The 27,857-nt window shown below is 33.4% G+C and overlaps 1 protein-coding gene across 4 annotated transcripts in view; it reads left to right on the top strand.

Moving 5' to 3' along the window:
• The window catches only part of ERBB4 (erb-b2 receptor tyrosine kinase 4), a 1,123,927-nt gene that overhangs the window by 114,773 nt on the left and 981,297 nt on the right, over positions 1-27,857 (top strand). The gene's annotated exons all lie outside the window — the stretch shown is intronic.

Genomic DNA, 27,857 nt, shown 5'->3' with positions numbered 1-27,857 from the left:
CAAGGTATACGAACTAGAACTAGAGCTATAGGACTGCTTAACAGTTATATTTCTTCCAACCACTGTTAATTATGATCATCATAATTAAATTAAACTTAAGTAAAAATGGCTTATCCAGTTGAGTAAAGTGGATTTAAACAGGAAACTGTTTAGTATTCTGAGTTATTTTGAATGATATGGTCAGATGTGTGTGTGGGTATTTAACTTTCCCACTTATTTGGAATCATGAGTAAATGAGCACCTAGGTATGCAAGGACTTTGCCTCCTGTAAAGCACTATAAAAATACTATTTGCTTCAGTCTGTATGCACATATCACAAAGTAGTGCAGAGGGAATTACCCTATTCATTAGGCTGATGTAGATTACAAAACTTGGCAATTAGGGGCTTAACATTTTATGATCTGTTTTTAAAATGCAGTAACATGGTACAGAAATGCATTTTAAGCTGTTTTGTAAAACAAAAGTTACCTCATTTCAAATGATATGTGTAATTGAATATATTTGGAATGGAAGTTTTAGCTGAGAATTGAAGACAATAGGAACCTCATTCCAAAATACAAGACTATCATGATCCATTTGAAAGAAGAAAGAAAGGGAAAAGCTAGTATTGGGATTCTTAAACACTTTACCAAAATTAAGGAGGAGTTTGAAGATTTACAAAGAGAGATTCTGGTGTGCTGTGATTTCCAGTCCCACGTCTTCCAAAGCAGCATGGGTGTGTGCATAATTCTCTCCATGAGTGTGTCTTTAAGAAAACCAAAGAGAGGGTTGATCAGTTTGAAGGATATGGTGGACTGGTATATGAGAGAAAGGCTGACTAATTACCTAGACTTCGGAGTGACCAAGACATGATTGTGTTGGACTTCATAGTAGATCTGAAAGAAAAAGAATAGGTCTTTCCCGTGGACCAGATGAGGACTTACAGGAAAAAGCTGGTGTGGCATCCTTTTAGTCTAGAAGCTGCATCTACTACAGGATAATTAGTGAGTAAGAATGTTGCATTTGCCCTTGTCAGGGGAACTTTAGGTAAGAAAATCCAAACTAAAGGGGAAGAGGAAAAGAGGAAATATGTCTTCCTTGTCGAGTTCATAAAAGTACTTAGGAGCAAAGAATCAATTCAAATAATTGGTAAGTTATGAGAGCTCCAGCACTAGCTCCTCATCAATCAAGAAAGAACTTTTCTACTCCCCACTCTTTGGTCCAAAGCTGAAGGATTTTAGAAATTGGTATTAGCAAGCTGAGGGAGAAGGGGTAAGAGCACAAGCCTGGAAAAGAGAGAAGCCATCCCTTCCCCTTCCCTTGTAGCAGTACTTATTCATCAAAATAGGTATTACAATAAGTATTTATCTTTTTGTTCATTGACTATTTTGATGTAATATCTTTCCCTATATATGTCAACATGTCTTTCTAACTTTTGGTTTCACAAATTTCCCTCTTAGACATTTCTAAAATTTGTAGGAGTCCTCCTGGTAGAACAAAGTTATACCATAAAGGTGATATAGTTGAATGTGGTAAGGGGCACCACTTAAAGACTACTTTTAACCTAAGTTTATTGGTCCTGCCACTGAAAAATATAACTTTGAAACCAACAAAATAGGAATACATTAAAAAACTTGTCTATATCCAATCCATTAATTTAATTTTAAAATATAAATAATGACTGTTTTGCCTGAGTTCTAGCCACTCAGATAACATTATATTATTTCAAGTATTACATAACTTTAGTTGTGTTTATTTTATCTTAAAAGCAAAGAGGTTTTATCATAAAATAGTTTAGATCATTTTACTTAAAATTGCTTTTTTATATTATAACTTTAAAGACTGAAATGTTTATAATTTATGTTTTAATACAAATTTGATCCATACCATTATAAAAGTTTTGCCAAACCTAGTACTTAAAATGTCAATCATCAGAGAATGTAGCTGTATTTCATTATTTTAAGGTTAGAAATTACTCAATAATAAATTATCTTATGAATATGTGAATATAAGGATAGACGTGCATATTTGTGTACATGCTAGAAACTTATATGGTGAAGAGCCAATACAAGAACAGTTTAAGTGTCATAATCTAAATGAAATAGCTATGAAGTGGGAGGTAATTACAACTGCTAATAATACATATTTACACTAAATTTCACATTTTTGTTTTTTTAGCTTATATATACCACTCTTTTATTATTCCAAAAAATATGCCGAATTCTTGCCTTACATTATTCTTAGACTTAGATTAAAAAAATGAGAGAATATTATTTAGTGAGACCATACATGCTGTTTGTGCTGTAGATAGGTTTTATATATAATTTAAAACAAACATTAAATGCCTTTCAGGATTTTCCAATCTAAGATAAAACTTAAATGAGAAAATAAAAAAATAGAATTTCCTTAAAAGAAATCCATATATGTGTTCCATATTTTCTTAATTTAAATTTACCTTCTCAATGATAGTTTCTTTAAAAAATAAAGCAACCTTTTTCCCATTTGTGATGATTCACGAACACTATGAAATTTCACATATATTAAGTTGCACACTAGAGTGTGTTTACTATTATTTTTGATTCCCTAACCCTGACCCACACTCTAACACTAACCAATGCATCAATAACTATATTACACAATTTTTATCATTAATGGCAGTGATTCTTACCATATATTTCTTAATAAAACGTCATTGCAATATGGTCTTTTGGTGATTATATTGTATGGCTGTGTAAAATGTCTTGCTTCTAGTTATACTTATTTTACAAACCTATAAAATAGTTGAAAATCCAGAAAATCAAATAGAAACACATTATTTCTTTCAAATTTTATAATTAACCAGTCCAGGAGGTTTCTTCAATATCTAACAATCTATGAGTCTACTGTTTTAGCTTTGTTGTTTTCTGTAGATGAAGACTGGGTTTATTTCAGTGTTTGTGTCAATAACTAGAATACATGAATTTAGACTTCAGATGTGATGTTAAGTCTGAAGAATCATTCCACTATGAAATTTGTGTCTGATGTGATGTCTTGTGAGAGCACAGACTTAGTCGTACATTTGTTACTGAACTATAATGATCAACATTATCGTTGTATCATTCAGTGATTTATCATCATGCTGGAGACTGATGAATGTGACTAATGGTGTCAGCACAGTGGAGCCAACAGCTTGTTTTACAACTTTAATAGCAAAAATACTTAATGAATTCTCAGCATGAGTGTGTGATAAGCAAAACTCTTTGGTCATCATGCTTTACAGACTAGTCATCACTGTTTTACCTTGGACGTATTTTTACAAACATTGTACACAAAGTAGAGCAAGACACTGCCAGTTCTTACTCTAACAAATTCATTTATAAATGTGATGTATTTTTTCTGCAACAGACATACATATTTACATACACAATTATATCTAAATATAAAATTTAATTAAGGATAGACTAAATTACACCACAGTAAAAAATAACCCACAAATCTCAAGGACTCTGAAACACCAAAGATTTATTTCTCACTCGTGTTAAGGGTACAGTGAGGACTGGCTGGGTGCCCTGCTTCACCTTGTCATTGTCCTTACCTCTTGACCTAGGCTGATGGAGCAGTCACTATCTAGAACTTTGTCAGTTGTGCCAGAAGGAAAGGAGAACACGTTGAAGCTCTGCTGGCTCTTGAAGCTTCTGCTTAGGAGTGACACATGATACTCACACTTACATTTTTATCAAATTAAGTCAAATGGCCATGTTTGAGTTCATTGATGTGAAGAAATGGAATTCTACCGTGGGTCCTAGAGAAGAGAGAATCCAGAACTAGTGCACCATCTTAATGACTACTAGATATATAATATCGATGTAATAGATATAGCTGTAAATGTAAATGTACTCATATTTAGAGTTGGCTTTTGTAAGACAATATCTCCACATGAACATAAATATTAGTATTGCTTACTGATCATTTTTAATTTGAGGCAACACTTATGATTATAAATAGGGATTAGGTTGGACGGGTAGAATAGGGGAGTGTGTGGTATGCTGTTACCCAGAAACATTTGTGTTTCTGTGTATTTTTACCCTTATTCTAAGTTCCCTTCTTCTAAATTACTTGTTGCCTGTCCAAGCTACATGCCTTTCCATTTTAAGCCTATGGAAATTGATACTTTACGAAAATGAAGTATAATTAAATTTGGTGATTAGGTAGTAAATTTAACTATGTCATTGAAGAGATGATTTAGTAAAAAAATGATCTTTATTGTCTGTGAATAGAATTGGACAAAATGAAAGAAGTCGTATTTGAAGAATTCAGTAGCCAGGTAATAAATTTGGTTCCACAAACTACAAGTTCAGTTCTGGCATTGTTGCATTGAAGATCGTTTGAAGTAATTTGTCGCAGTTGCTTTTAAATGAGATATGGAAGAAATTCCAGTAAAAACTTAGAGTAAACTCAGGTTAAGTTCAGTCGGATTTTAGTCCCAAACTTTGCTGCATATTGGAATCATCTGACAAACTTCTAAAACACTCTAATGCTCAGGTATCAGAACATCTTGCAAGGGGCAGGTGGAGGGTGTTGGTTGTCCAACCATCAGCTTTTTAAAAGGCTCCTCGGGTGACTCTAGTGTGCAGCAAAGTTGGAAACCATTTGAAAATATTGAATAAAAAAACTTTCTGGAATGTAAAATAATATTACTGAAACAAAGCTTGTTTCATATATGTATAAGCATGTATTTTTGTTCTTCTCCTAAATAAAACACTTATTCAGGTAGTTGTCTTTACAAGCAAAAGTATTTTACAAACCTAATCTTGTAATGTGGACCTTACGCATAAATTTAAAATTCTTACTGTTTTCTAGTAGTGATATGTGTGCCACTTATCATGATGAATAATATATCTTCTTGATACACAGCTTGATACATTAAAAAATCTACATACATTGATGCTATGTTTTGTAAATTATGAAGTCTGGTACTATAATATAGTGATGGAAAAGAAGACAATTTCTAGGATATTGAATGGTCTTTTATCAAAACTTCTAATTCGCTGAAGTAATTTACTTTGTTCTGCTGTTTAGAGTTTATTCTTAAAAGTGAATTTTTAAATGTATATACATGAGTTAATGTATATATACGTGTATATATATACTTAAATAATATAGAGAGAGATGCTTATTTATTTATTTAAAAACATGTAAACATATACATATATTCAAGAAATATCTATAGGTTAGTTGTGAAGAGCATGAACTTTCAAGTCAGAGTGCTTGGGTTCCAATCCAGTCTTTGTCACTTACTAGCTTTGTAATCTTGGGCAAGTTATTTAAACTCACTGTGCCTCAGCTTCCTAACCTTAGAAGAGTGCTTGACAATTACTAAACATTCAATACATGTTAGTTTCTGTTATTTTTGTTTTATATTCACATATTCAGCTCAATATTTTTGTTTTTTTCAAACATGAATAAGACACTTTCCTCAGAAGTTTTAGTCCAGTGAAGGTGACAAATATATAAACAATCTTTTAATACTGTGTGATAAGCTCAGCAGTAATAGAATTTAGAAGAGGAAGAGGTGCTAATTCATGAGGCATATACAGTGGTATTCAAGGAAGGCTTCCAGATGAAGGTAACTACTTTAAGGGAATTTGCCCAAGTGGGAGGTGAGGGAGAGCATAATTGTGCAAAAAGGAGTACATTGTAAAGCGACTAGAGTAGGCTTTGAAAGCATGGAATGTTCAGGAAACTGCAGAGAGCTGAGAATGGGAGGGTGTGGAATGTTTGGAGAGGGAGAGAAGAGCCAGACCACAAAGACCTTCGTGTCTCTTCCTAAGGAGTTTGTACTTTTTCTTGGTGGTAATGGAGAATCACTGAAGGACTCATAATGCAATTATTGGTATTTTTAGAACCAATAATCAATGCACTCACAAATACATTATCTCAATGACAAACCAGAGTCAGTTCCCCGTCGATGATGAGTCTCTGAAAGGTTTTTAACAGTGAGCAACAAAGGTAAATTTTTTCATTAATGTACCCGTCCTGTACTCTTTATTCAGTCTAGATTTTCTATAATCTTAAATCATTTAGTCCTTATAATGAAAACAAGATAACTATAATATGTGTAATCATCTTTTATCTGCAATTTGTAACAGCACATAAGTAGTAGTAATTTTGTCCCTAATATGGCTTTCAGCCATATATGCTGTTCCCATTTTGCACCAAGAAATTGGCCATTTCATTCTCCTAGACTGAGTGGTCATGCTAGTTCCAGGTCTGCCATCGTAGTTTCAGTCCAAAGTGAACCTGCACTTGTAGTTTCCTTTTGACTCTCAGGGAGTTCTTCTTTGTATAGTGATTTATTAAGATATGAGGTATTACGGCAGACAGGTGATTGACGGCAAAAATATCTTAAACTTAGTCTGTAGCCACAGGTACAAGTTACTTAACTCTATGAGAACCTGCTCAGACTATCAGTGACAATAGTGTTAAATATAAAATTAGTCATACTGTGGGATACTTAAATAAGCTTAAGACCTGGAACAAAATCAAAAAGTAGGATAGATAGAAACTGATCAAACTGATTAAATATATTCACTTAGGACTCCATCCTTTTTGTGTTGTGAAGATGTAGATTTAGAGGATCCATCAGTTCACACTGTGAGTGGCCTCTAGCTTGTCCCTCAGCTATCTTAGGATTTAGTCTTCTTCATCTGCACTCTGAATGTGTTGGGCTATAAAATTTGGAAAATCATACTCCTATTAAATTCAATTATCAAGCAGTGAGAGTGTAGGAAGTTCTAGGTATGCTGCTAAGTCAGTATTATATTCAACCTCAATAATTTTCTGAAGTAAAGAGCCGAGTGTAGTTGAAAGAAAACTGGACTTTAAGTTTAGAAACTTGAGATTTTTCATTCAACATATACTTACTAAGTTCCTTCTACATAGCAGCTCCTGTTCTAGATGCTGGCACACAAAAATGATTAGATGTGGTCCTTAACCTTGAAGATCTTAGCCTATAGAGGGAAGTAAATTTGTGCAATTAATTATGAGAACATATCCTCACCTCCCTCAGATCTTTAATTAAATATTATTCTTCCTACTGAGACCTTTCCAGGCTGTCCTATATAAAATTGCACACACCATCTTCAAATACATACTTTCTATCTCCCTTCCCTTCCAATTTTCTTCTACTTTTATTCATCTAACATACTGTAACTAACATATTATATATTTTACTTTTTTAAGCTTTTTTGTCTGTCTTCCCCTCTACCACTGCCAGATCCATAAGAACAGTGACCTCTTTTTGTCTGTTTTTTCATCGCACTATGTATTGGGTATATAGTTTTTGCTCAAAAAATATTTGTTGAATGAAAGAACATATTGATAAATCAGTGACTCAATAATTAGGGACACTTTGAGAACAGAGGAAGGAGTAATTATTTCTGCTTGTGGTCTAGGTAGGATTAACAGAATTTGATCTAGGTCTTGAAAAATAAATAGAAGTTTCCTGAGTGGTACTGAAGGCAGAGGAGGAAAAAAGGATAGATAGAGGAAGTAATTCTAGTCATGACTTGGTCATTAACTTACTGTATGACTTATCTTTGAGCTTCTGCTAGAAATGATGGTTTATGCTATTTTTCACTTCCACTTTAGGATTCTACTTTTTTTCTCCTCCTTCATGGTTTATGTGGGTAATCTTAGCATTTTAACTCTTTAGATTCTAAAGCTTATTATTAACAAATGACGACTGTTGTTCAGTAGTTTCAAGCCATCTGAAAATTTCAGTGTATTGTGGCTTAAACTGGCTACTTAAACTCCATCAAGATGTTAGGAGCAGAGGTGGTTAGCAGATCTACCTAAGGGAAATGTATAAGAAATAATTCACATTCAGATTTGCCTTCTAAAATTTTATTTTATTGTAGTAAGAATGCTTAGCATAAGATCTAGCCTCTTAACAGATTTTTAAGTGTACCATGCAGTATTGTTAACTGTAGGCATAATGCTGTACAGCAGGTCTCTAGAACTTATTCATCTTGCTTAACTGAAACTTTAGGCCTATTGATTAGTAACTCCTCAATTCCCTTCTCCCCCCGCCACCATTTTACTCTCCACTTCTATGAATTTGGGTATTTTAAATGTCTCATATAAGGTGGAGTCATACAGTATTCTCCTTCTGTGACTGGCTTATTTCACTTGGGATAACGTCCTAAAGGTTCATCTGTGTTGTGGTATATTGCAAGATTTTTGTCTTTTTAAAATCTGAATAATATTCCATTTTATGTATATACCACATTTTCTTTATCCATTCATCCATTGATGGACATCCAGGTTGTTTCTACTTCTTGGCTATTGTAAATAGGACTACAATGAACATGGGAATGCAAATATCCCTTCAAGATTTTATTTCAGTTCTTTTGGAAAAATACCCAGAAGTGGGATTTCTGGATCATATGATAGTTCTAGTTTTAATTTTTTGAGGAACCGCTGTACTGTTTTCCATAGCAGCTACTCTGTTTGCTTTTAAGTTGAAGAAACTCCCCATATTTCTGAGAATCCAAACAGCACAATTTCATTGAAATGTTTACTTTTTATACTCCAAGAAGTAAACTCTAGGAGAAAAACAAGTAAATTTAACAGAATTTTAAAAAAATTTAAGATCTTAACAAAATATATTTGATCTATTTTATTAACCACAGTAATAAAAACAAACTGCACCACAGTTCTGTTTTGAAATTTGACTTTACTTGGGTCAATTAATCCTAACTATATGTAAGATAATTGTTTTACAAAGTCAGTAAATGAATTAGTAGGTGTAATTCAGTTATAAACCTCTTTTTCTGAACTGAATAAACAATGAGTCTTTTAGCCCTGATACATAGGAACCATTTATAAGAAAGTATTATATGTTGCCATCAAATAGAAGTTGAGTAAAATAAAATACATCCATCCTGAAGAAAAACTAATGAACTGTTTTTAATGAATTATTTTTGGTATGACATTTATTGATAAGAAAACCTATATAAAATTTTCATCTAGTATTTCTTTTTTGTACAAAATAAAACAAAAATGTGCTTTTAGAATTTAACAGTTTACAAAATCCTAATATTTATACACATGTAGTTGTTTCCTTAATATTATTTATGCAACACCATTAACTCTTTTCCAATTAAAACATTTATTGAGGTAGTTGTAGATTCACATGCAGAAATAATACACACAAATAAGAAATAATACACACAAATGCCTTGTACATTTTAATCAGTTAATCTAATGGTAACATTTTGTAGAACTCTGGTATAATGTCATAATTATATATTGATATTGATATATCCATTGGTCTTATTCATGTTTCCCCAGTTTCACTTGTACTCCTCTGTGTGTGTGTGTGTGTGTGTGTGTGTGTGTGTGTGTGTGTATGTAAGTTCTATACAGTTTTGCTACCTGTGTAGGTTCATGTATCCACCACCACTGTCTGGATATTGAACAGTTACAACACCACAAGGATCCATTTTATTCTCCTTTTAAAACCATACCTATGTTCCCCCAACTCCTACCCCATCTCAAACCACTGGCAACCACTATTCTGTCCTCCATTTCTGAATGTTGTTACTTAAAAATGTTATGTAAACAGAATCATAAAGTATGGAATATCTTGGGATTGGCTTTTTTCATTCAACATAATTGTCTTGAGTTCTGGCCAGGTCATTGTGTGCACAATACATTCCTTTTTGATGCTGAATCATAAGTGTTCCATGATATGTATGAACCACGTTTTGTTCCCCTGTTGAAGGTTATCTGGGCTGATGTCAGTTTTTGACTATTATAAATAAAGCTGCTGTGAGCTTTAGTGTACAAGCTTTTGTGTGAACATAGGTTTTCATATCTCTGAAATGGCCAGGAGCACAATAGTTATATAATACACATATAGTTTTTTTTTTAAATTAATTAGTTAATTAATGTATTTATTTTTGGCTGCGTCAGGTCTTCGTTGCTCTGCCCGGGCTTTCTCTAGTTGTGGTGAGAGGGATAATCTTTGTTGTGGTGTGCGGGCTTCTCATCGCGGTGGCTTCTGTTGTTGCGGAGCATGGGCTCTAGGCGCCTGGGCTTCAGTAGTGGTGGCACACGGGCTAAGTATTTGTGGCTCGCGGGCTCTAGAGCACAGGCTCAGTAGTTGTGGCGCACGGGCTTAGTTGCTCCACGACATGTGGGATCTTCCCGGACCAGGGCTCAAACCCGTGTCCCCTGCATTGGCAGGCGGATTCTTAACCGCTGCGCCACCAAGGAAACCCTACACATATAGTTTCAAAAAAAACTTCCAAACTCTGTTTCAGAGTGGCTGTACCATTTTACATTCCCACCAGTAAAATAGGAGTGACGAAACATTCCGCATCCTTGCCAGTATTTGGTGTTGTCACTATTTTCTGTTTTAGCCATTCTGAAACGTATGTCATGGCATCATTGGTTTTTAACAAATATATTTGTGGCCTTTCACTTTTACTAAGGAAAGAGGCTTACTTCACACTCTAAGTCACACTAACAGATTGCCAAAAGAGAATGAAACAGTTATATAATAACTTGATTCTGATACAAAAAGAAGATCACAGCTTTGAGTAAATAAACATAATGGATTCTTCTCTGAAATGAGAAATTTATCATTATAAACAATTCATAATCTAAGCTTATGTTATTTATTTATTTTAGTATATGTTCAGTCATTTTGGGTGACCCTTGTAACAAAATGTTATACCACATGCTTGTGCAGATATATTTTAATGGTATAAATATATTAACAGCTACAAAAATTTTTACAAAGCATTTGTATTACAAATCAATATGAATTTTACAACCAGATTTACAGAGAGGGCATATCTAATAAAAAGACTTTTTTAACAGCCAATCATGAAGTGAGATAATGTTATATTTATATTGGGTTTTGTCTTTTCAGATATATTATCTCGATTGATCCTCACAATGACTCTCTGAGGAAAGCTTGATATTTTATAAATGAAGAAATTTATGACTAAATTGCTGGTTAAGTCTTTTTTTTTTTTAACTTTTTGGGTTTATTTATTTATTTATTTATTTATTTGTGGCTGTGCTGGGTCTTCATTTCTGCGCGAGGGCTTTCTCCAGTTGCAGCAAGTGGGGGCCACTCTTCATCGCGGTGCGCGGTGCGCGGGCCTCTCACTTATCGCGGCCTCTCTTGTTGCGGAGCACAGGCTCCAGACGCACAGGCTCAGTAATTGTGGCTCACGGGCCCAGTTGCTCCGCGGCATGTGGGATCTTCCCAGACCAGGGCTCGAACCCGTGTCCCCTGCATTGGCAGGCAGACTCTCAACCACTGCGCCACCAGGGAAGCCCGCTGGTTAAGTCTTGTCTAAGGTTGCACAGCTAGTAATGGTAGAACTGTGACCGGGATCCATGTCTAATCCTGAGGCGCTCTGACTAGTGAGAACAAAAATGAGTACAAAGACGTTGGGTAAATAATGAAGTTCATGATTAATTTTTAAGATAAATGCTTGCCAGATGAACACTCTTTTATAGCTAGTTTCAAGTTGATTTGAAATGCTGGATCTCTAGTATCCAAAACATAGCTTTCACTAGCAACTCAATTACTTACTTAAGATCCAGTTAACATTTATTGAACTTTTAGGTTGTACTGTGCACATCTAAGTGTTAATTCATTTTGAAAAGATTCTGCTAATAATTTTAATTTAAAAAAAAACCTGTTACCTCCACACCCAAGTAGGTTAATAGCCAGTTTATCTTTTAAAAGTTGTATCTTTTTGTGAAAGTTTGGAGATAAAGAGCGGGTTAATAATTATTGTTCAAATAACAGGTAAGCTGAAAATGTCTTGTATTTAACACAGATAATCAGATAAAAGTCGGTTTGTAAAATTTCGTGTTTTTTGTTTGTTCAGTATTTGTGCTTTTTTACCTTGAGCTCCAGCGATCCAATCCAATGGTTTTGTTAAAATAACATCATTTGAACTCAGATATAGCCTTTAAAAATTGCATTTAATTTTTTAAATTAAAATATCTAAGGAATAGGAACAATCCATCATGCCTTAATTTAAGGCAGCTTTTTCATTACATAACTTATTATCTGATGAAATATAGGCTAAAATACTTAATAAGAAAAATGTATTCAATGTGAAATTTAAACAATTTAAGTTGTTTGTCTTTACTGACTAAAAGGAATTATATAAAATTTAATCAAGGGAATTCTTTTAAGGAATCAGGTTATCTTTAGTGACCATCGATTTGAAGTTACCTATAATTTATAAAAATAAAGATTTGGGGCTCCAAATCTGGCAGTAGGCATTCTTGAAGCCTCCTTGTCTTTACTCTCACATTCACTCAATCACCAAGTCCCACTGATTTTTCTTCCTAAATGTCTCCCAAGTTCAGCCGCTTCTCTGGGTGCTTCCCCATCACCCTATCTAGACCACCACACACCTGCAGTAACCTCCTGGCCAGTTCCCATCCAAATCTCTTCCACACAGTAGCCAGAGTGATCTGAAATGCAAATATAATCATGTCCCTTCCCTACTTAAAATCTTTAAAGGTTTCCTGTTGCTCTTAGGAGAAAGTCGAAACTCCTGCACAGGCTGAAAGTGTTTTCCCATCTTTCCAACGACATATCTTGCCACCTTTATCCTCAGCCATAAGTGACTTTTTCAAGGTCTTCCCATGGACACTTCCCCCTGCTTGGGTCACAGTCCTTTCTGCCTGCCTAACATACCATTCACTTCTTTGAAAGTGTTTCTTGCCCGCTAGGCTGTAGGCTTTTAAGGCACCCTGATCTCTTTTTATCATAATGTTCACCACACTTTATGTACAGTTATTCTATGTTAACTTGTGCTTCTGTTCTTGCCTCACTGTTCTGAAAGTTCCCTTGGCAGGCACCAGCTCTGTTTAGTGTTGCAGTTGCTGCTTCTAGCATGATGACTGAAGTGTAATCAACGCTCAGTAAATATCTATTAAATCAGTAAGTGAGGGGATAAAATCTGCATTTACATAAGTTTTTATATTGCTTTGTTGTAAATCAGAAAAGGCACGACTTATTATTAGCAGCCGTTAGATTGAAGATGAATATATTGACAAAATTCCCACTGGTCACTATTGTACAAAATCATATTCCATCATAAACAAGTGTTAAAATAAGTAACCTCTTAATAATTCTATATCTATATCAGCTTGACTGCAGGACAATTGCAATTGAACAATTAAATACTCGTCTCATATCTTTTCTTTCCATAATTAAGATTAGCAAATAATACCAATCTTCATATAGAAAATTTGGAATACGTAAGATGAATATTCACAGATACAGCCTAAAATAGAAGATGTTTTCAGGAAACCTTTATATTTATACACTAATACCTTAATGTTTAATCTGCTTTGCTCTTGTAAACCTTGACAAGTCTTGAATTAGAATCAGTGGATTGGTGTAACTACTTTCTTTTTCATGAGTTTCCTCATTAAATGCTTCACTTATACCATTGTCATAACGTGATCAAATTGTAGAGACGTGTGAAATTATTCTCCTTTTAAATGCACTATCTTTTAAAAATACTATTTTTTAGGGACAAAAACATGTAAGTGTAATTGTAGTAATTAGCTCTGTCTATAAACGAATCTTGCAATAAAACACTTTAGCTCCACGTTAAATCAAATCTCACCCTGCAGTCTTGCCACTCTTATTGTCATAATAAAATTTAATTAGCACTACAATGATCATGTCTGCATTTTGGATGAGTGCGTTTGTTAGGATGAAGTGTTTATCTTGTATAGATGTAGAATTTTATTATGTTTACAGAGAGGTACAGAAATCCTTAAGTGGCATCAGCTTTTCTTATACTGGATGTTTGGTTCAAATGGTTACTGGTAAAGATTGGTTTTACTATTACATTTTTTTTAATTAATTAATTTTTATATTTATTTTTGGCTGTGTTGGGTCTTCGCTTCTGTGCGAGGGCTTTCACTAGTTGCGGTGAGGGCCACTCTTCATCGCGGTGCGCGGTGCTCGTTGCGCGGGCCTCTCACTATCGCGGCCTCTCTTGTTGCGGAGCACAGGCTTCAGACGCGCAGGCTCAGTAATTGTGGCTCACGGGCCTAGTTGCTCCGCGGCATGTGGGATCTTCCCAAACCAGGGCTCGAACCCGTGTCCCCTGCATTAGCAGGCAGATTCTCAACCACTGCGCCACCAGGGAAGCCCTACTATTACATTTCGTTAAAAATTTTAAAAACCACATGTGGGTTCCGAGAAAAGAATAAAGAGAATGACAAAAATCACGTATAACTCCTTCACCAAGAGATAATAGGAGCTAATAATTTTCTATGTATCTTTACTGTCTTAAATCTACATTCTGTTTTTCAACATTAAGGTCATAATACATATAGAATTTTATTTTTTGATTATTCATTTCACATATTATTAATGTGAACTTTTTTCGTGTCTTGTAGCATTCTTCAGGAGTGTTTTTGAAGTAATGGCTGTATGAAGTAACATATAGTGATGTTTCATATTCCTGATTTCAGTAGGTGTTACCAGTTTTCCTCATTTTAAAATAATACTGTAAACATCGTAACTAACAATAAAATAAAAAGGACTGGCTGGAAAAATTAGTTGAAACATTTGACAGATGGCTAATATCCTTAAGCAATTAAAAGGTGTCCACAATCAATTAGGAAAACAGATGCCCTGATAGAGAAATGAGCAAAATATGGATATGCTATTGATAAAAAATTGGAAATATGCTAAACATGTTCAATCACATATATCCAAATGGAGGCAGCACTTTGCTATAATCTTTGGCAGAATAAGATTGGCAGAATTTAAAAAGACTATGTTGTCAGGATATAGGAAACAGGACAGTCTCCTAACTGCTGGTAATATGTTGTCAGGATATAGGAAAGAGGACAGTTTCCTAACCTAGTAAAATCCCATCCATTTGGAAAATAATTTAGCAATTAAAAAAACAAGAAATTTAAAGCCATTAGAGTTTTTAGAACTTTACTCCAGGAAAACATTCTGACATCTGTTTAAAAAAGGGGCAATTATCTTGTTTTGTTTTCAAATAATAGGACAAAACTTGAGAGTAAATAATTTTTTAATATAAATTATGGGATTCATGGGTTAAATAAGTAATACTATAATAATGTAATCGACTAATATGCAGTCAATAAAATGGAATAATATACATTTATTATCAATTGAAAATAGATTACAAAACAGTGTAATTTTATTTTTCACTTTTATTTTTCATTTTTATATAGAAACACATTCTTATTTGGTTGAAATTTACAAGGAGGTTATTATCATAAGAACTTAAAAAAAAATCCTTGAGCTTTCTCTTTCTCTCAGGACTGAGAGCCACAGTCACAAATAAGGCATGCTTTAAAAAACTTCTTTTAAGAAGTCATTTTCTTAAAAAACACTAATGTCATTAAATAAATAATGAATACTTATTGAAGTCATTGGTTTGGTTCTGCTATGGCTTAAGTAGATACTGTGAACCTGTTCCATCTAAATATCTGCCACATTAAAAAAAATAATCGAAACTGCCTTTTCTTGTAGCTCTTCATAGGCCTTGAAGCTGCTATAAAGGTCATATCTAACATTTAATGGTTCTCACTATGTGTGAGGTATTAATCCTATTTTAAGAATTTTGTGTATATTGTCTCACAATAACCCTATAAAATAGATACCTTGATTATTGGCATTCTGCAAAGGAAGAAACTATGCTGGACAGAGTGTTGGTATCCTGCTCCGATCACAGAGTTAGTGAGTGGCTGAGCTTAGATTTGAATACAGGCAGTCAGCTTTAGAGTCACTAAACTCTACCGCTTCTTAAGTTAGGAATTAAAAACTTTGAGAAGTTTCAGTAAGTCTAGAGGCTCTTCTCTGGATTCAGTCTGAATTTTAGATTGAGATGAACTTCTAATAGTCTCCAGCAAAATACAAATTTGTCCCAGATCTTTTAGGACACCTCTGGAGTTCATTACAGCATTTTAAAGGAGTATACTGATAAATGATTCCATTCTTTCCAGTGTTCTCTAGACAAGATGTTTCCACATTCTTTCTCTTTGAGGATACTTTTAAATAGTAGAATTTTGGCACCATATTTTAAAGGTAGTAAAAGACCCCAAAATACATGAAACAAGTCAGCTAAAATTAATACATAGTCACCACTACTGTTTAAGACTGTCTCATAGCATCTATAAAAGCTTCAATCGTAATCCACTGGGTTGGCCTTCACACTGGGGAAAAGAGGATAACTGTGTACTATTCTACCCTGACTCTCATAAGCGCTCTCAAGCCAAAGATGGTCACAGGTACCAGTGAAGAATGCATCATGGTCTTTCTTCTGCACAGGCTTAATTCCTTTTTTTTTTTTTTTCCGTGGGTGATAGTGTTGGTAGTTAGGATCTTCAGTGAACAGAATGAATTTATCATCATGATTCATTATCACTTGGTCCTTTGCATGTCTCGCCTCTATTTTTTGTTACTGTTATTTACTTTATAATATCATGAATGTCTGCAAATCCACAGCCAATCCTAAAACATTATCATAACTTATGGAGAGCTAATTGGTTCCTCCCTGTCCTTTCCTCTGCCATTCTCTCCTTTCCTCCATGGGAGGTAACCACTATTTTGAAGTTTTGTTCAAATTTTGTGATAAAAAAATTAACACAATGCAAGGATTTTACCTATTTATTAGCTTGCATATCAATAAATGAGGAGCTAAGAATCCTATTCTACATTGCATTAGATAACTCAAGAAGCTGCATCTAACAGGCATTGCCATTTTAGTAGGTACACTCAGTTGCAAAAATTGTAAGTTTCGCGTTTTGTTTAAAATTTGACAGCACACCTGTGAAGGGTTTGTGGTCTACTGATATACCCATATTACATTCGTTGATAATCACTCCTTGGGTCTGAAAGTTGACATCTAAGTTCCCTTTGATGTTTAGTTAGATTTGACTTAATTCCTCTTCTACTGGTCAAAGCCAAAATATGACCACCAGGACAATGGTAATTATAGGACTAAGCTATGTCTCCAAATGCAGTGTCATTTCCTAAAGTTGTTTCGTACATTTTTTTGAATAGTTTCCTTCATGTTTTCATTCATGCTACTGCGTTTGCTCAAGTAAAATTTTTCTTTATTTTTGTTAATTTTCTAATGTTTGAATAAGCCACTGAGCAGGGTAAGCAAAGAGAGAATTATGCAAATAAATGAAATAAACAATTGGAAGTATGTGGAAGGAAAATGCTTGATGTAATAGGTGCAGGCTAGTAAATGCCTTCTTTGCACTCTAATTGGAAATGAATACTAATGGTCTGTAAATTAAATCTAAGTTTCTAAAATTCACATTTAAAATTATTATTGATATGTAATATTAATAGAAAGATATAAATGGGCAAGATGGTGGTCTAATTTTCTTAATACATCTGAGGCATTATTGCCTTGCATTTTCATTTTGACCAAATGGTTAGCAAATTATTCCTAGGGATAATATTATATGAATGAGAGTGAAAACATTAAGCCAAATTAAGTTTCTCACATATTGATATTTTAGATGCCATATTTAGACTATGCAATGAAATTCTTCCATATTTCAGATTATCAAATTTTAGAAAACATTATCATTATAATTTATGCTAGGCTTTATTTTCTTAGGTAAATCCTTTAAGAGTGCATTTGTAAACAGACTGTTTTAGTTAAAGTAAGATAACTACTGTAACAAATAAACATTAAAAATGTATAAGGGCTCAAATACAATAGAAAATAATATTTTGATCACTCAACAGTTCAAGGCAGTTCCAGGTCGTGGGGTAAAAGTGATGGATGTGTAGATGGATTCTCTACCACATAGTCATTCAGCAGCTCAGGCTAATAGAAGTTCTGCCAAGTTTAACATTTGACTTTCAGGGTTGACTTACATATCAACATCAAACTGGCAGAGGGGAAAGAGTATAGAGGATCATGCATGGGAGACATTTTTGCATATGGCCTAGATGTTGAACTTATAACTTCCCCTAACATGTCATTGGCTAGTACCCAGTCGCATGTACACACCTTACTGCAAGGGATGTTAGGAAATAAAATAATCTGGATGTACAAAAAGGACTACTTTTGATAAATGGCCAATAGAATCTGCCACAGCAACATTTTAGGGAGACTTAAGAAAAGAGACTTTGCTTTTGGGTCTGGTAGATCTAAGGTTGAATCTTGCTCTTCCTTCTGCCAGCTGAGTAACCCTAGGAAAAGTATTTACCTTCTCTTTGCTATTATATAGATAAAGCATAGAGATAAGAACATCCACACACCTACCCTCACATGGATTACTGTGTGAATGGAAGGAAATAATGCATGTAAAGTGCCTAGTAAAGTGCCTGATTGTGTGTAGTCCAAAATGGTAAATTTTAATTTTATTGTTAAGTAATAATATAGTATTGTATGTATACATCATAATAAGTACATTAACCCTCTCACTCACCTGCCACCTCCCTGTTTAGTGTCTACTCATACAAGTAGATTTGTCTTATGGACTTAAGCATAGTCTCTAGAAAATCTCCCTTAAGAAAAAATGAATGTGAGAAAGCTCATAAAGGTAATTTCCTCCTCTCAGTTGAAAAAGGCACTAAAATGTAGGTTTGAAGTTGGGAACCTTGGAAAACAGAGCCTTCAGAAAATGCGATCCAAAGGTACATTTGTAGGTGATAAAAGTCTGCCACGAAAATAGTAGGAGCAGGTCCAAGAAGATTCTGGTTTGGAGAGAGTGGAGAGGCATATGTAACAGTGGAAAAGAAGGGTCCAAAGGATTTGAGCCATATCAGTTTTACCACTAGCTTCCCTTAGTGGCTGTTATAGCTTCTTTAGCTATCTTAATGCTTTTTTTTGCCAGTCCTGGCAAACTTTAAAGCATGAAAATATGGGATAAGGGTGATTGCTGGGGAGCAAGAGTGCCACAAAATGACAAAGATAGGGGAGCAGCCACCTAATAAAAAACCAATGCCATCCTAAGTCAATCTGTATTAGTATAAGCTGATGAACTAGTAGAGTTATATTTCTAAATAATGACAAAACGAATATATTTTTCCAATTTATTACCGTTAGGCCAAAGTAGAAAATGAGGCTATTTAAGTTGGGGATGATTAAAATGTCTGTGAACAGTGACAAAATTTACTAACAGTCTTCTCTATTATTGCTCAAAGATAGTGGAAAAAATGGTTTATCTCTAACTTTTAGTTTCTTGGGAAACAGGCCTTTTTGGAAGCACCAAAGTCATTCACAATTCAAATGCAATATGCAGTGAAACCATAGTATATGTTTGCATGTTATTACTTGCCAAGTGTTTTATCTCTGCTGATTGTATATTGCTACTGTAAGTAGTCTGCTATGATAAGTATGGAACCCATATGCTGTCTGCTCTCATTTCATAGACTATTCTACTCTTGAACTCTGGATGCATTTAACAGGAGACTTGTGATCTTACAGATTTCTCAGTGGAACTTAGTAAATAGTAAATTGTCTAAAGATCTTGAGTCCACTGGAGAACCTAGACAGAGGAAAGACACAGTCATAAATTTTTAAGATTCCTTCTGTTGAGTTTTGCTTTTATAAAAAGTAAAGTAAAAACTTAAGTAACCAAATGTCACATTCAAATTCTTCAAAAACCATATGTAGGGCTACTGATAAATTAAGCTCTTTTTTTTTTGGACAAAATATGAAGAGCTCATTTATTAAGGCAAACTTTTGGCGTTTCAGCTGATTGTGCACGATATTTTTTGAAGAAGCTGTGGATTCTTGCCTAAAGTCAGCTTTAGTTTGAACATTGGTAAATGATAATCAAACTTCCCAGTGGACCTAGAAGCAGTATAGTTAAGTAAAAGGCAATATGTTGGATAAAAAATCAGGTTAATATAGTGTGAAAAATAAAAGATGTTAGTGCAGAAAGGAAGTAAAGTCATTTCAGAAAAATTTAAGATTTCAAAAAATGAGAGAATTAATTATTTTGGATGAAAACTTTGTATCATGAATTGTTCTATAGTGATCATTTTACTACTTAATTCTTGCACTCTCACAGAAGAAACAAAAATTTTTAATCAAGACATATTCCTGTTTAGAACACAATTGGACCATCCTTACATATTACTGGTACAAGTATTAATTTAAAAACTGAAAACATTATGTAAATAAATGGGTACTTATTATGCATGTATGAATATTAGTAGGGTAATTAAGTAATAGATATCCAAAAATTTAAAAATATTATTGTCATCATCATACCTTTTAATTCTCTTGTCTGTGTTTTTTTTTTTTAAAGGAAAGAATTAACATGCCTTAGTAATGAGGAAATGTTTCCCATTGTAGGGGTTAGTTTATGCAGAAGTAACAATTCCCCTGTTGTAAATTTTAGAAATTGAGAACTTAGTTTTGGAAAGAAGTTAAGCTACTGCCTGATTCTATGATAATTGAATGCGGAAATCACTTCAACATCTAAATAGGTAGACATCCAAGTTCTACGTGAACAATTTTAATAATTAAGCTTATTTCTTTATTTGGTAGCCCATTATCAGATATCTCTAATTATGAGAAAACACCTACCTAATTTGAGTTACAGACCAAATTTTGGAACTTCCACTCATTGGCCTTATGATCCTCTTAAGCTATAATTTTCTTTCCCTTAGCAATGCTTTATAAACATGTGAAGACAACAGATTCTCATTCTCTACAAGCCGCTTTTGTATTAACTGCTCATAGTTCCTTTCTGCCTTTTTTGTTTGTTTACTTTTTTTAAAAAAATTCTATTTTCTTTTCCAGATTATATCTCAATATGGTGACTAATGTTCTTGCATAAACTTGTTTGTAATTTCATTGTATGTCATAATTTAATTGAGATTTGTAATAGGATAAATTTTAACCAAATATTCTACAGTAGCTGATTAACCAATTAAGCTTAACAACTGATACATTTGTATGAAGTAAGATTGTGGTAACGATTTAAAAATCAGTGCAGTGATTCCTATTGAAAGTACATAAAGTTATAAATTATTGTATACCCAGTGAGAGAAAATGGAGATGTCTATTCATAGCAATGAATTCAAGATTTTCTTTCACTTGACCACTCCTTCTTAGACCTTTCCAATTTCAACACTACTGATTCTCCTATTTATGTCCTTGCTATAGCTAACCTAAATGGGGTTGTTATCTCTGCCAATATCTAACAGCTTCCATTGGGCCTTTTAAAGTATCCATTTGATTCCCCAATGGTTATTTTCTCCTTTTCTGATATACTATATCTCTGATACAAATTGTGGTCCAAATGTCATTCAAAGAGAAAGTGTTTGCCAGTCAACCAAACAAAACATAACCACTTCCTTATTCTAGGATCTCTACCTTCAGGGTTTTGCACTAGCTGATAAGTTACCTGTACTTCTCACTTTTTCATCTTCTTTGCTTAACTCCTATTCATCCCCCAAATCTCGTCAACTCAAAGCTTACCTCTTCAGTCAAGTCTTTACATATAGAGAGAAAGAGTAAGTTGCCCTCTTATGAAGACTTTTTAAGAATAAATGGAACTTCCCTGGTGGTCCAGTGGTTAAGACTTCGCCTTCTAATGCAGGGGGTGCGAGATGGATCCCTGGTTGGCGAACTAAGATTCTATATGCCGCGGCCAAAGACCCAAAACGTAAACAGAAGTAATATTGTAACAAATTCAATAAAGACTTTAAAAATTGTCCACATTGAAAAAAAAAAAAAAAAGAAAAGAAAAGAATAAAAAATAATTGATCATGTTGCCAAACTTGTCAGGATCCAGGGAGATAAAGATAATATAATTCTGCTCTCAAGAATCTATAGTTTATTGACATAGCTATGTTGAACCAAATAATGCAGTATGAATGGAAAAAACATAATACAGGTGATATGTGACTATTGCACAAAAATGTTGACACAAAGGAAGAAGTGGACTTATAAAGAAAAATATTTGAGCTGGATCTTAAAGGGTGACCAGGAACTCATTCTCTGTGCTACTTAGATTTGGTTCATATCATATAGTATATTTATTTACTTGTTCCACTTAGGTATCTCTTTGCCAGATATTTTGCCCAAAAATATTTGCTGTACTATGAGTTCTATATATCTTTGATACTTAATGTGATTCATATATAACAAGTCCTAGCAAAGAGGTAGCATTCAATAATGTTTGTGGAATGAGTTGACATGAAATTCTAATCCATTCAAAAGTTTATCTCTTTCTTTATTCTAAGCTTTTTCTTTCCTTAAATTTTTAAGTTCAGGAATCTTGGCTTCCTCTCCTTTCAATATTATATTACCCTCTTGCTATTTTCTAGAATCATTTTTTTTAATAATTCATTTTATTTTGTGGAAAAGGAAACAAATTATTTCAAGCTTCTGATCACATCAAGATATGACCCAGTAATTTAAATAGCTGAGATGTCTCTGAAGGAACTAAAGACATTGGTCTGAGTGATATACAAGGACTCCGATAGACTTATAGATTAGCAGGACAGGGATACCTCTTTCTTACCACCATTATATATTTTATACACACTCTTAAAAGCCTTATTTTTATATTCTTTCTGATGGTTATGTACCTGTAGTAACCAATAAAATGTGCCAGTAAAATTTGTAAATTTAGTGAATGTTTCAAGTTCCGCTCAGTCATTAACTAATGTAACTCATATAACTATATAATGTAACAAAATTTATGTTATATTACCACAATGATAATTTTTATTTAAAACTAATTTTGCTTATTTTTTTATTTGGTTGATTTTTTTTTTTTTAATTTATTTATGGCTGTGCTGGGTCCTCGTTTCTGTGCGAGGGCTTTCTCTAGTTGCGGCAAGCGGGGGCTGCTCTTCATCGCGGTGCGCGGGCCTCTCACCATCGCGGCCTCTCTTGCTGCGGAGCACAGGCTCCAGACGCGCAGGCTCAGTAATTATGGCTCACGGGCCTAGTTGCTCTGCGGCATGTGGGATCTTCCCAGACCAGGGCTCGAACCCGTGTGCCCTGCATTGGCAGGCAGACTCTCAACCACTGCGCCACCAGGGAAGCCCCTATGTGGTTGATTTTAAGGAGTCTCTTCTCTATATGAAATGGAACAAAGGTAATCATATAAAAATGCTTTGTATTTATATGTTGTATATACATTTTTATAATATCCTACATAAAACCATATATCAAAAATCTATTTTAGCAACACAACTCTAAGAGAGAATTTGATGAATCCATAATTTTATAGACAGTGCTGTTGGTGACATATATATTAGGGCATACAATGCAGAAATTATAAATATTTTAGTTTAGGGGTTAAAATGCAATTGGGAAACTGAAGAGGTTTTGTTTCAATAATAGAGCATAAACTAAAATTATTTTAATTAAAATTTACTCATTCAACAAATATTTATTAAGCATCAACTGTGATTAAGGTGTTGCACTAGGCATTGCCGATACAAAGGTGACCAATGCCCTCAAAGACACAGTTTACTATTGATAACTATATCACTTTACTATTGACATAGTTTATGTTTCTGTTTATCATATAGCCAATCAGTAAATTTCATAAAATTTTCTACTGATCCAACTGTTGCACATTAAGTTTTGCTGGAGTTATAAGTAGATAACCTAAAAGAAAGAATTTTATAGGTACATTTTAGGACATCTGTTTCTATTAATGAAACATAAGACCTTGATGAGTTTGAAGTTGTGTATCTTGAAGTAACGGAAATATTAGCTCCTTTTGATCATGGATGATGGTCATTCATTAAGACGTGAAGATAGCAGTAAAAGAGAACTTATATGTTATCTTAGTTTCACATATTTCAAGAATCTCTGCAGAGATCTAAATGTGCACTTGAAAGGAATTGAGCATTTTTTATTTGTTATAAAACTATTAAAATAACTACTTTCATGTAACTGATTCTATACAGAATACTCATATCACAACTGTCTTACGTACAGTTTAAGAGCTTTGGACTAAAAAAAAGCAATTAATGTACTCCATTTCTTGAGCTTGAGCCTTCCTTGTATCCAAAAGTATTAAATTTAATGACAAAGGGGGGAAAAAGAAAGGAGACTCATGGAAAATATCCAGTACCAGTAAAGAAATTAAGAAAATGTAATGTCTTTTGAGCAGTGTCCTAGAGAAAGTGTTCATAAATCCATTGAAGAAAACTGCATATGTATTAGATTTTATAATCTTCCATTTCAGTGAATTACATTCTGTAATCCTTCATTATATATGAAGGACACAGCATAGCTTTTCTTTCTAGTATTTAGGTCAGCAGTGGTATTTGAGCAATATAAATGAAGCAAAAGAAAAAAGAACAGATTTTCTAGACATATTATTTTGACGGAGTTCTTAGTTTAGAAATACTTTATACATTGATTCATTTTTTTTCTTTCTGCATGCAAATTCCCTGAGAGACAACAGGTGGGAACTTATTTTTATCTTTTAAACAACAACGAAAACAAAATTAAATAAAACTCGATATTTAGAATACTTCTTAAACTGCTTAAATGGATTTATACAATCTTGCATAATACTTAAAATATTAATAAATGAACTCTCTGCCCTGAAGAACTACAATGTAAGAATCCTTTATAAACTCAATGACAGTGAAAATTCCTTTTGCAGTGTGACTATTAAATGAAAATTCCTGAGATGTTACAGTATAACTTACAGATAGATTAGTAATTCAAGATTCTGCATTACCAGCTTTTCCTCATTTAAAGTAACGAATTTCTCTTTCCAGCCTCTTCAACTTGGTCATTTCATTACTAAGGAAGAAAATCACTTAATCTCTCTGGGTCTCTTTATTCTCATTGGTATATTGAACTATTTTTCTTTTCCTCTAGAGATAGGTAGCATAGCAGAGTCAAGAGCATGGTTTTTAGGGTAAGATAGACGTGGGTTTGACTCATGGCTCTGTGCATGAGTCATTGGATCATTTTAATTACGTTTTCCGAATTTCAGGTTTTTTTTTTTTTTTGGTAAACTTATTGGTTGTACGTTTTTAGGGGTTAGCAATTACATGAAGCTCTGAATGGTATTTAGAATTATACACAAAAGAGGTAAATTTTGGTACAATGGCCTAGAAACACATGTCCAATAAAATGGTTACTACCATTAATAATAGTTAGGCATTTAATAATTAAATTTAATATTTATTAATTTAATATTAAGTAATTTAATAAATCTTAATAATTAATAAGTATCATTAATTAATTAACTAATTATTATACTGTGCACTAGAACATAAGAACACTAGAACTAGACATAGAACTAGTTCCAGAACACTACGAACTAACACTCCTAATAATAATTAATAAACAATTTAATTTAATATTATTAATTTAATTATTAATAATTTAATAAATTATTAATTATTATTAATAATAATTAATAATTATTATTATACTGTGCACTAGAACATAAGGTCTATGGAGACTTGTCTGTTTTGTTCACTGCTATATTCCAAGTGCCTAGGAGGGTACTTAGCAAATACAAAGTATTCCATAGATGACAGGAACATATTTATTCCTTTCGTTTATTTATATAGCAATATTCTATTGCCTATTTTGTATATAGAAGGTACTGTCATGTGTTTGGATAGGAAAACTGCAAGCTCTAATTTGTCCAGAACTGTCCAAATTCATACCTCTGTGCTGACATAATTATTGATAATACATCCTTTCACACAAAAGGGAGCTTATTCAGACATCAAATTATATGGTCACCTTGGGTAAGGGAGTTATACACTTAAGATATAAAACATAACATGTTGAAAAATAATTATAAAAATAATGATAAAAAGAGATATGTCATAAATGATGTACATGTCTGTAAAAGTGGTACACAGTACTGACTCATTTATGCTTTGTGTACAAAAGATCAAACTATAACATTTTAGAGCAGAAAGGCACCCTAACAATTGTCTAATACAATACAGTATTTATAGATGAGAAAACCAAGGTCCAGGGAAATTAAGAACCATCTAAGTTGTCCAGCAAATTACTAGCAGAGCCAGCTCTAGCAATTAAAAAAAAATAAAGAAAATGGTTCATTTTCTAAGAACTTTTACTTTATTTTTTAAGCAATATGTCAAAACATAGGTTAAATGGTACCAACTCCAAAATACAAATTAAGTATCTTGCCTCTATTTGTGTCACATTTAATGGGATATATTTCTTTCTATCTTGAGAAATTTTTCCTCTGGTTCTAGCCGTAGCCTGTTTTTATGATACTTAGCTTTGTCCTCTCCAGTCTACTCTTGACTGTTCTCTGGAAGGAAATGATCATAACCTCTTAAAGCTTCCTTTTTACCCTCTGAGTTTTGTCTCCTCAAAATTCCTCTCTGCCCAGTTCTGGGTATCTCATCAAGGAGAGCTCCAAGATAAATGGAACCATCCTTAAATCATTTAACCTATGTGTTTGATGCTCACTTCAACCTCCTCCCATCTATCAATTATGTCTTAATTTTCAAATCTAATTATTTAAAAGGATCTGTTTTTCCCCTATTCTGACCACTGCAAAAAAGATGCTTTAGAAAGGAAGAGTTTTCTGACCTCCACTTTCTCTGCAGGCAATTTGTTGTTCTGAGTTACAGCTAGTTCCTATTGAATCAGAAAATCATTCACTCCTGCCCTACTTTCTATGTATCTTTTCATAAAACTCTAGTTACTACAGTCAGATTAGTAAGGTGCTTACTAATTACCTCTCAACTAAGTATTTTACACTCATTTGATACATCAAGTCATCTAACTAGAATCATTATATGCACTCTAAAGGCATATCCAAGAAGATATTTGTTTGCAATATGTTGTAATGCTTGGGGACATTCTAATATTGTTAATACTTCTAGCTGGTGAGCCTTAAGGGGTCAGAAAACATGTTTTAAGCTTGATTTCTATATACACCTAGTTCACTGTACAGTGCTCTTCATATAGTATGTATGCAACCAGTGTTTGCTGGTAATCATCCTTGTTGCTGAGTTGTTCGCATTGACCAAAACAAGTGTACTCTTGAGAAATCAAAGCGTATGTGCAGACATATAACATTTGATTCTCTTACAGAACTTTCAGAATAAATTGTATTCAAAATGTTAAAGATTCAAATATTTTCCAATAGCAGAAGGCAGATTTATCAATGTAAAATGACAGTTGACATAGAAAATATTTACAAAAGTCCTAATTACTATACTTCTATCTTATAAGCCATTTAGAAGACCCTTTTTTTTTTTTTTTTTTTTTTATTTTGTTTACTTCTATAGTTTTTATTTTGTTCCTTTTGTTTTCCTGGTCTAGTAATGTTATCATTACAAATCACTGAATCTACATACACTCTAATTCTTTATGAAAGTTCTATAAATGATGGATATCTTTCAGAAGTAGTTAGAGCTCATCTTGGGGAGAATGAATAGAGGATATAAAGACATTAAAAAGTCTTATTGTTTCATCATGTCCTAGACATGAGACCGAAACTCTTCAACACTGTCAATTGTGTATATCCTTGCTTTCTGCTTGTTGTGGCTCTGGCAACTTTTTTTAAACTACGTTTGATATTAGGTAAATAATCCAGCAAACGGCTAAGGGCTTATTTATTATTGGTTTTGTGCCCAGAAAAGATAGATATTACCTTGTTCCATGTACCAAGCCAAGGAGATAGAAAAAACTATACACTTTTATACATATATACATATATACAATCTGCGTCATTCATACAATCATTTATTTAATGATTCATTCAAAATCTATTAAGAACCTGTAACAGGCACAATGCAAGATGCGGAGGATAAACAGATGAACAAGACAAAAATCACTGCTGTAAAGAAGTAGGGAGATAATTGGAGAAACAATTTCAAG

This window comes from Balaenoptera musculus, chromosome 7 (assembly GCF_009873245.2).
Source record: "Balaenoptera musculus isolate JJ_BM4_2016_0621 chromosome 7, mBalMus1.pri.v3, whole genome shotgun sequence".
Taxonomy (NCBI): domain Eukaryota; kingdom Metazoa; phylum Chordata; class Mammalia; order Artiodactyla; family Balaenopteridae; genus Balaenoptera; species Balaenoptera musculus.
This window is presented reverse-complemented; position numbering and strand designations above follow the sequence as displayed.